Source organism: Chondrus crispus, genomic scaffold (assembly GCF_000350225.1).
Source record: "Chondrus crispus Stackhouse genomic scaffold, scaffold_66, whole genome shotgun sequence".
NCBI lineage: Eukaryota > Rhodophyta > Florideophyceae > Gigartinales > Gigartinaceae > Chondrus > Chondrus crispus.
The window spans coordinates 69,087-80,420 of record NW_005178610.1 but is presented as its reverse complement, the minus strand read 5'-3'; positions in this window follow the sequence as shown (position 1 = coordinate 80,420).

Below are 11,334 nucleotides of genomic sequence, written 5' to 3'. Positions count from 1 at the left end.
AGGGCGCATGGCGGGGTCGACGTGATAATGTGGGAAAAACAGTTCTGCGGACGGGAATGTTTGGAAACGAGTAATCGGGCGTGGCGGGGCCATGGGGGGCATGTTCTACTGGCAGTTCTGTTTTCGCACATACATCGAATTTGATACGTGCAGAAGCGTTTTGTGTCATAACCGTTCTGTTCTTCTGACGGCCAAGAACGCTCCTGCAGCGCACACTTTCATGGCGTAATATACTTAGCAATATTCCCAACTTGCGCAATCGATCCACAACATTGCCCAATTAGAGAAAAACATCGCACACATGGAAACGATGTTAAGTCAGGAACAAATACCAAAGTCAGTACGAGCCACCATAAAAATAAGCGTCAGCCAAGAGCATCAATCTATGATGGACTGGGCCCTCCAACAAGCCAAGATCACCTTCGAAAAGAGTGTATTACAAGCACTAATAGACGCACGCAAAGCTGAATTAACAGCCAAAAAGGCAACAACCAATAACACAAAGGACACGTTTCTATCCTTTGTTGAGAACGGACTCGATACACTGAAGAGAAATGAAGAGAAATGATATCTCGCCTCTCAATTCAGAAGAAGATTCTGAGACTACACTTAGTCACTGTAATCATATGTTCTAAGCCCGATCTGAAAAGCTCACACAAAGTGTCTGCATTCAGGAAACTTGTAAGGAACAAAAAGAAAGAGAGAGAAAACGAAAACTTGAAGCCATACACAGAGAAAGACAGATCAACCAAGAACTGTCGGATCCACACACCCGGACCATGACCAGACGCATCGCTCGCCTGGAATTTCAGCTCAAGTCGATAAACAGAGGGCACCCCGGACCAGTCCAACCCCATTAGCGGCACCCCGGTGGACTCCGAAAGCACCGAAGAGGCAGCCAACACAGTTCCAAAAAGAAAGAAGAAAACCTTTCCCGTTTTCAAAAAGGCAGTCGAAAACAAACAAGCGGGACACGGTACGTGATAAAATATGAAGTTAAAAATATTGCCTGTGATCCTGACATATACCCAAAACGTATCGTCTTGCGGGAACTGACGACAGAACTACACATAATCCCCTAGGCGGTCGTTTTAAACAATACAAGGAGATGAGAACAACGACCAAGTACACACTACCATTGCAATGCTGCCCCAATTTCAGAAGGGCACAATCGACATCGCCCAAGTCCGCAAGACACAGGTTGCCATCATCGCGGCTAGAACGTCTCCTAGCCCTGTATCCGTGCCCGTGCGGAAAGTCGTCCAAGCAAACAGCCAGAAAAATTCACAGGCGCCTCAAGAACAACTTACGGTCCGTGAGGCATGGAGCCAAACTCTCCACCGGCTTGAGCCGGTGCGCAAGATCTTGCGCACAGCTCCAGATTTTTTTCCTCTGAGGAGGCGACGCTGAAAGACCAAATCGCAATCGGGCAGGGGCGGCCGGCGTATAAGTCGGTTACTGTATCGGCTTCCAACAATCATGACCTGAAGGAATTTTTTCGACTTGAATATGAGCCTAAAATTGCGGGCGGTGGCAATGACGGATCGTTTAAACAGCTCTGTATAGCGGCAGGCCAGCTGTTACGACTGGCAGTAGTCTGTAACGTCATAAAAATTGACGATATGTGCCAACCCGGTATGTTGTTCGGAGCAGTGTGGGACAACTCCACTGTAGATCTACTGATTTATCACTACCGCGTCAGAGCTGTTTGCATTACCGTTATGACCAAGGCATTTAACTTCAAAAAATTGGCAGAGCATGGCAAGCTTTTTTCCAGGCGAGCGACGATCTGCTGTTTGCAAGCGCCGAAAAGGCCTGCATTCATCTCCGATCCATATACAATGTCTAAAAGGGACTTGGTCGCCAGCGCGCGGCGGACAGACGTGTAATCGATAACCGTGTAGCCCGGGCTGCTATTTTTCTTCCGGCAGATTTTGCGCGTTGCACGAAGCGGATTCGAAAAGCTCTAGATGACATACTTGTCAGTTTTGGCGACAGACGCGCGGAGAAGGGTGTTAAATCTGCTGTTTGTCTTTTGTTCCGGGAGGGACGCTTACGAAACAAGTGGAGCATCAATTTGATCAATTTGTTAGTGTTGACCGGCGGTAGTCAGAGGCCTCAGCTCTACACACAACTCCAGCTGCCATCAGACGGCGATCTGACGGACATGCGTGAGGGTAGGGACAATGGGTTCATTCAGATGCGACAGCAAAGGAGAAGACGAACCGCTCTCTCCGTATGCCCTTTGTTCTCTTCCCCGCCTTCGTGCTGAAGTACATTGAATTCCACTGCGCCTTTGTTCGCCCCTCAATTATCGATGCTGCAGGACTTGATGAGGCCCATGTGTCAAGCAGGCCCCTCCTGATACACATTGAGAACGCACTCGATTTGATCACTTCGCAGATCACCAAGACCTTTCAGGGCTTTTTAAAGGTTTGCGAGCCGTCGCTGGCCCAAACAACGGTCATGGATCTGCGACGTTCTTACGCAAGGATAATGATGAAGAACTACAGGGACAAGAGCGTTTTTCCCAATCACGACGAGAACGAGTTTCTTGAGATCTTAGCTAGCCAGATGAATACCAGCGTCGAGCAGCTACGTGCGACGTACATAGGGATTGACACCAGCGACTACTTTGACACTGCAAAGGGGCTTGTACGTGCCCTTGCACTCTCCACGGACATCGAAAACACGGAGGACTTGGACAACAGTTGTGCAAGGGACGAGCTTTCAGCGTTCTTCGCGAAGGACTTCTTTCCTCACTCGACGCATTTTTTGTCCTCCGGCTACACTATTTCCCAAGCAGTCAATAAGTCCCCGCGGTCTCTTGTGACCGATCCAAATAAAATTCAAACACGTTTTGCTGTCGACGCCCGCGTGTGCAAAACTAGCTGTTGAGACCTGATGCATGGTCTCAGCGCCTGCACCCCCAAACGTGCGTCGAATCCATCTGAAGTCGACAAACAAATTCCTGGGCTGAAACAAGAAAGTTTATTCGTGCACCAGCCACGACGGGAGCTTTTTAAATTCGTTTTGGCGAAGTTCCACAAGTGTTGTGAGGCATGTCATAACGTTTTTCGGTTTGGTTTCGTGGCTTGGGACGAGGTAGGGTGTGTCCTCATTTTCCGTTTCTATTAGTCATTAGCTTTGTCCAGGAAAGAGCACAGACACTCGTGTGCGTCTTGGCGACTACGCCCGTGCAAATGGGGGTAACGTTCGGGACCGTTGTGCTAGTGGATATTTTTTTGGCTTGACATAGTCAGCGTTTTCTCCAATTGGCTCGTCGATATGGTTTGCAATGATAGAGTAAGGATTGTAATGGGGCTTGATGGTGACGGTCGACTCAGGGCTCGGGAGGGATTTCGAACGTTCCGCGATGGTGGTGGCGTAGGCATCGTCCACAGCGCGAAAAGCATTTCGGAAAGAGTGGGTGAGCTCGTCGCAAGCAAATGAAACGCATAGATGTGGTTTATGGCGTTGCCGTGTCTAGGATCGGAGATTTTGGAGAGGCATTCTGCGGTAAGAGTGGAGGAGTACGCATGGTTGACAGGAAGAATGAGATAGCGAGTGAGCTCAAAGGTATGGAAATCGCGAAGATGATGTTGATGGGGTGCCTGTGGCTGGTGTAGCATAACCCCCCCCTGGGGCTTTAAATTAGATTAGATCAAGAACTAGATCAGCTACTGTAGAGCGACGAGCTCTACAGTACAACCGCGCGTGTCCATGTGTACACCACAGGGACAAGGGACACGCGCATACACGTGCACACGTGTACAGCGCGCGAACGAAGCGCGCACGCACCACGGGTGATACGTGTACTGTCAGCCTCGACATAGCTGACAGTATTACAGTGCAGGCCGACCTGCACTACAGTAGCCCACTACAGTACCTCGGTACTGTAGTGTTATGATAGATTGTTTTGTATATTAAATATGGAGCGGACCGACGGCGACGGAAGGGGACAAGCACGGGCTTGTCCTCAACCGACCGCCAAGGTCAGTCCACCCAGCTTATTCTAAACGTCGCCTTCGCTCTTCGCGCGCGTTTAGTCGGAGCCGAGCCGGAGTGGACGCGCAGCACGCGAGCGAGCACGGAACCGCCTCCGCCCGTCAGCACTGGTACGTCACCCAGTGCTGCTCCGGGGCGTCGAGGCGTCGATCCGCTCGTGCGTGCGCGCGTCCCTGCTCGCTCCCGCTCTACCACCGCTACCCGGGCCCGAGCCCGGTTCCGTAGCTGGTTGGCCCGCTTCACCCCTTCTCCGAACCGGGGTCTACAGGTCGAACTGCGCTTACATCTCCAGTCGTCTGGGGGTGTTTATGCTACAGTGGTCTCCCGACCTAGAAGACCCCGAGATCTTTCCGAGAAGACTTTCTTTTTCCTCCGCGTCCGTACGCGTTGAGATGAGTCAAGAATACGCCACCTCGATCCGGTCCGAACCGGCGGATCCGAGGGCGGCCGCTATGCACGCACCATCACCGCCGTTCGGCGACGGCGACGCTGGTCTCCGAGACCGCGAACCGTCGCCCGAGTCCCCCGAAGGACAAGCGGCTGCGATGTTCGATCGCATAGCTGACTACATCGAGGAAGTCCGTACTTCACTCCGTATAGACGTGACGGACGCCGTCTACTCGCGATGTATGGACGAGCTTCGCTCCCTACGTGAAGGGAGGTTCGATCGAGTCAGCCAGTCCTTGGAGAATCTCCGAGCACTAGTCGACGAATTACACTCGCGACTGGTGCTCGTCGAAGACTCACGCCTCGCACAGCCCGTACTGCACGGGCAAGGTCGCCCCACGAGGCCGACCTCGACGAGACGTCCCGACGATCGACCGTCCCCGTCAGCAGAGCAGTTGGGTGCGTTCGCGCACCTCTCCGCCGAGCTCAACGCTACGCGACAGCGTGCTCGTGACATGGAACGGACCATGGCCGAAAGGCTGCCCGGTGCCCCCACGAGAGGGCCCGGTGGTGCCGTACCTCCGAGCGCCGTCGCTCCGGAAGGTTGGCGTCCGACTGGCGCCGACGCCAGTCGGACTGCGGAAGGAAACCGTCCCCCGATGGGCGCGAATCTCGCGTCCGAGACCCAAGCATTGCCGCCTATCCCCGTAAGTAGGCGGCAGATGGACCGCGTATCGTACGCGGACGAACAGGACCGTGGAGGAGCCGCCCGCGGATCCGGAGAACCGATGTTCTCCGTCGATCCCCGCTGGGGCGGCTACCCGCCGGCGAGTTATGCCGAGCATCCAGGTCCGGTAGACGTCCGTACGCTACCGGTTACCTCCTTCGGCACGCTAGGTCCCGCCGAACCCGGGCTCGAGCCGGTGCATACGATGATCCAAGAGTTCAGCGCCGTCGCTGACTATCGTATGTACCGCTTGGATAACACCTCGAGGCTCGTCACCTCGGGTGACGCGGGACGGATCGCGAAGTACGTCCAACGCTGCCGTGGGATCCGTCCCACGATGAGGAGCTTTGACGGTACGGACCCGATCCAGCTCCTACCGTTCTTGAAGGATATTCGGATAACCTTCAACTCGCAGCACCTGACCGAAGGTGTTGCCGTGAGAGTCCTCGCGCACTTCTTAGAGCGCGACGCGGAGCGCCTGTATACGAGTTATACGATGCGTGGCCTCCGCGCCGGCCAACTACACGACGACGTGAGTTGGCCGGGGCTCGTGAACCAGTTCCTGAAACGCTACCTAACCGACGACGTGTTAGGTGAAGCGTACGACGCTGTCGCGACGGCGCGACAGCAATCTCATGAAACGGAGAGCACGTTCGCGGACCGGCTCGAAACGGCCGCGTTCCGGTGCACGGCAGTGTTCTCCGAACAGTCCCTCGCGCACTACTTCGTGCGGGGACTCGCTCCTGCGACCCGTGCCGCAGTTTCCGAGACAGTGCAGCGGCTGCCGAGCCGCCAGAAGACCGATCTTCCGACCATCCGCCGTATCGCAACGGCAGAAGGAACCACTTACCGCGCTCGACGCGGTTTACCTCTGCCGGATTCGAAACCGGCAGGGAGGGCTGGCAGGACTACGAAGTCCGCCGCCACAAGTTCGCCCGCCTCTACCCTCCATGTCGGGGAGGATGAGTGGCAGGCCGACCCTGTCCTCATTACGCAAGGAGCAGGGCCGGTAGGGGGTCGACCCCCTTCACCGATGTCGACCGGAACGACGTCGAGCTACGCGACCGCGTTCGCGGCCACTCCCAGAGCACCCAGGGGTACGGTTCCCCGGGTCGCTGAGCTCGACATCTCAAACCGAGATCCCGGAGGTGAAGCCCCTCGCGTACCCCTCCTCACCGATGAGGAGGCGCGTCACGCGGCGACCTTCGCCTCAACGGACGGCAGCGCGTACGTGTGCTGGCTATGTCGTACGTACGGACACGCCATGTACGCCTGCCCGTTCCTGTCGCCGGAACAACGAATGTTCACGGCGTACAGGAACTACCGCTACCAGATGGAGACGCGCCCCGGGGCGCGCAATCTACTCCGGCAAGCGGTCGGCGAGGGTCGTCCCCCGCGTCAAGGTTTCCCGAATCGGTCGGGTGGGGGCGCTCGATTGGCCCCCCGTGGAGGCGGGTATCGTCGTACCGAACTCGATCGTCGCGATCGGCCCGACTACCGCCAGGCCGACACAAGGTACCCCCGCCAAGGAGGGAGAGGGGACCGAGACCGTTCTCGGTTACCCCAACAGGTACAGAATGCGATAATGTACCTGCAAGACTGGGTAGAGGATCCGTACCCCCTACCCGCGGAGGGTCACGAAGGAGAGCCGACTCGCTTCATCCCCCATATCCTGCGACGGCCGGACGCCGCAGGTCAAGGCCCGGAAGTACCCGAGTACTTCGCCAAGGCTGCCGAGCCGCCCGGGAGGAATAGTCCCGACCCACGTGGTCGGCCACCCGGAGAAGACCTGGCCGACGATAGCCAGGGGGGTAGCTCCGATAGCACCGGTAGTTCGAAAAAAGGGTAAAGACGGTTACGTACACGCGGTCGCGTGAGCCGTCTTTTCCCTATGAACTAGACCGGTCCCCGCGTGCTGGCCAAGGACACGGGGGGTATTGTCCGATAATACATCCCCCGCTATCGGAGTCGAGCACGGGGACTCCAGCAATGTCGACATTGCAGGAGAAACCCAACACCGTGGCCCACGTAGACCCGATGTTGGAAGAAGGCACCACAGGGACACCCGACATCCCAGTGAAGCGCAACGAGCGAGACGTGGTTAACGCCGACCGACACGAGTCGGCCGCCCTTCGGACCCCGGTGAGCCCAGGGTCGCCGACGAAATGTCCGCCTCGTACGGACTCCAGCACCTGGACGGGCGTCACTGAGACGCGAACGTCCCCCGCCTCGAGCCGAAGGAAACGCAAGAGGGGCCAACGCCGAAGTCGAAGGCCCCGGCGGAACGACCTCACCGATAAGGTCGCGCCCAAGGTGGTCGATGGCCTCGTATGCCTCATGACGTCGAAAATATATAACGTCTTGGGCTCCGTGGCCACCGAAGGCAACGCGTTTAAGCCCCACACGATCGCCGTCGACACGTGCTCGGGCTACAACTTGGTGAGGAAGGCCGACCTCCCTCCCGACTGGGCTCGCTACGTAATACGGGGCGCGCCATTACCACGCCTGGCTGGCGCGAACAGTAACCCGCTTCGACTTACGGCGGTCGTCCGCCTCGCGGTCCAGCTGCGGAACACGACGTTCCGCATACCTTTCGTAGTGGCCGAACAACTCGCTGTTCCCGTTCTACTTGGGACCGCATTCATTGATGCGCACGTACGCAGCATCGACATCGATGGACAGAAGCTCGAACTTCGTCGCGGTGGGTCGGTAGCCATCGTCAATGGGAAGGGGGAACCGACTCCCTCTACCAGGCGACATGGTCGCCAAACGAGTCGTCCGGAGGTACGCGAGGAGGCCCCGCAGGCGATCCGAATCGCCCGCTGGGCTACCATCCCCGCGATGTCGCAAGCCCGTGTGCGTGTGACAACCGCGGGGAGGGGTCTCGTGTTCCTGGAGCCCAAGCCCTCACTCCAACACCGCCATGGAGTGAGGCTGACGAATGGTGTCGTGGAAGTCCTGCCGAACCAGACATTCGAAGTCATCGTCGCAAACTTCTCGCGACGGGAGAGGCGGCTTCCGAAGCACACCGTCGTGGGATACGCGAAGCGCAACCCCCTCGCGATCCTCACGCCCGAACGTCGAGTCGCTGAGGGGGTCGCGCTCGCGTTGCATCTGACCGACTTGACCGATCAAGTCGGAGACGTCGGAGCTGGCCGATCCAGCTCCGACGAGAGGGCAACTGCGGGGAGTGAAGGGGTTGACCCGGACGAACGGTCACCTATATCCCCACCGACGGCGGAGGGTACTGTACCCCCCCAGCAGAAGGATCCCGAAAATCCACCGATGGATTGGGAAAAAGAGATTGACTTGTCATACATCGACGATGACAAGCTCCGTGGCCACGTGCTCGAGATGCTCCGTAAGCACTCCAGTCTGTGGAGCGGTGCGCTCGGAACGATCCAAGCCACAGAGCACCGCATTCCCCTCGAACCGGGAACGAAACCGATTCGTTCTATGCCCTATCGAAAGGGCCCGGCCATGCGCGAAATGGTCGCAAAGGAGGTCAACAAGATGTTGAACGCAGGGGTTATCGAGCCCGCGAGCACCGAGTGGGCGTCCCCGGTGGTGCTCGTACCGAAGAAAGACGGCTCTCTTCGGTTCTGCGTGGACTACCGGCGTCTCAACGCGAAGACTGCAGCGGATTCGTATCCGCTGCCGCGTATGGACGACTGCATCGACTCGTTAGGAGATGCAGCCGTCTTTACGACGCTGGACTGCAATTCCGGTTATTGGCAGATCCCGGTCGCTCCGGAGGACCGGGATAAGACTACCTTCACGACACATATGGGTACGTACCGCCATTTGCGTATGCCGTTTGGATTGAAAGGGGCACCGGCCACCTTCCAACGTGCCCTCGATATCATACTCTCCGGAGTCCGCTGGCAAATATGCCTCGTCTATCTCGATGACGTTATCGTGTTCTCGCGTACGGACGCGGAACACGCAAGGCATCTCGATACCGTCTTGAGCTTGTTGCGGAGTGCCGGCATCTCCCTCAAGCTCAAGAAGTGCAGCTTCTTCCGTCCGAAGGTGCACTACCTGGGGCACGTTATATCCCCAGGTAAGTTGAGCGTGGCTGATACGGCAATCGACGCGTTCAAGACGTTCACGTTCCCGAGGACGTTGACGCAGGTGCGCTCGTTCCTCGGGGCGTGTAACGTGTATCGTCGCTTCGTCAAGGGCTTCTCGAAGATCGCCCGTCCGTTAACCGATATAACGCGCAAGGACTCGGATCACGATTTCGATAACCCAACGGAGGTTCAGCTTCAGGCTTTCGAAAGCCTGAAGGCGGCGATGATCTCCCCGCCGATCCTCGCGCTACCACGGTACGGCCGACCGTACCTGTTGGACACTGACGCCAGTGCATATCAACTCGGGTGCACCCTCCTACAGGAGCACGACGAACCAAACGATTGGCGCCCCGTTGGGTACTGGTCGTACTCGCTAAGCGATAGCGAACGGAACTACAGCGCTACGGAGCGTGAGTGCTTCGCCGTGGTGTGGGCCGTCCGCACTCTGCGGCCGTATATCGAAGGAACCAAGTTCACCGTTCGGACGGATCACGACGCCCTCCGATGGCTCATGTCGCTCACGGAGAGCTCAGGAAGACTCACCCGGTGGCGGCTACGTCTGGCTGAATACGATTTCACCATTCAGTACCGCCCCGGGCGCGTGCATCAGGTGCCCGATGCCCTGTCACGACTCGTGTCGCCGAAGGTCGCCGATGACCCTCGCCCCGCCGTCGAGGTGGATGACGACATCCCCACTTTCGACGGGGGCACGACAGTTCGAGACGTATCGAACGAGCTCGCGGAACACGCCTGTACCGCGAGCTGCGATCATCAGACCGTCCATGTCTTCGTAACGACACGGAACCAAGCCGAAGCCCGAACAAGGTCGCGCGTACGGACGCGTGACGAACCGCGAGGTGACGACGAAGCCCCCGCTCTTCAAGGACCCAATTCGTTTTGGGAAGAGAACGACGAGTTCGACGCCGCCGATATACAGCGCGCCGAAGACCCCGAGGCTGGCGCGCTCGACTCCCCGGTCGCCCCACCGCAGGACGGCCTTCCGGCCCCTCTCACGATAGAGGAGATAGCCGAGGAGCAACGCGTGGATGACTTCTGCCAAACCGTTTTGGCACGACAGTCCGAGTCTCGAGACTCTGCGTTCTTCGAGGACCACCACGGGGTGCTCAAACGGAGACACCCATTCGATCCGGACACCGTACAGGTGGTGGTGCCTCGGACGCTTCGCGCCAGGCTCCTTCGCCTGTGCCACAACCCGGCCATCGCGGGGCACCCGGGCCAGAACCGTATGTACTACGCACTTCGACGCGAGTACTACTGGCCCCACCTGGCTGCAGACGTGGCAGCCACGGTGCGAGGGTGTCGGACCTGCGCGATGAACCGGGTTAAGCTGAGGAAACATCTCAATCGATTGAGATTGTTCCCAGCTACGAGGCCTCTCGAGAGCCTCGCCATCGACATCTTGGGGCCGCTCCCCAAGACGAAGACAGGAAAACGATTCCTGCTCGTGATTACGGACCGTTTTAGCAAGCTGACGCAAGTCGTGGCGCTCCGCACGATAACCGCATATACCGTCGCAGTTGCGTTCTGCGAGTCGTGGGTGTTCAAATACGGCGTCCCTCGCACGTTGCTTTCGGACAACGGCCCTCAGTTTAATGCCAAGTTCTTCCACAGCACGTGCTGTGTTCTGGGGATAACGAATTTGTACACTTCGGCGTACCATCCCCAGACGAACGGGCAAGTCGAGCGATATAACCGAACAATCGCCTCGATGCTGCGGAACTACGTAGGTGAACACCAGGACGACTGGGATGTGTACGTGGGGCCGCTTACGTATGCGTACAACTCCCACGTACATCGCACCACACGCACCACGCCGTTTGAGCTCGTGCTCAGCAGGCCCCCGACGGAGTTCTCGCTCCGACGGACGGAAGGCGACGCGCCCCCTGCCGACAGGGGGAACCCACGTGCCGAGTTCCTCAAGACCCTGGACTCGACTATCCAAAAGGCCTACGGAAGCCTTCGGCGAACGCAAGCTCGCTATAAACGCGACTTCGACAAGCGTATTCGGCGCATCAACTTGCGCCTCAAGGCAGGTGACTACGTATATCTGAACCCCACCGATGGGGGGAAGACATCAAACAAGCTGGCCTCCCCGGCTGTCGGACCGTACCGAGTTCT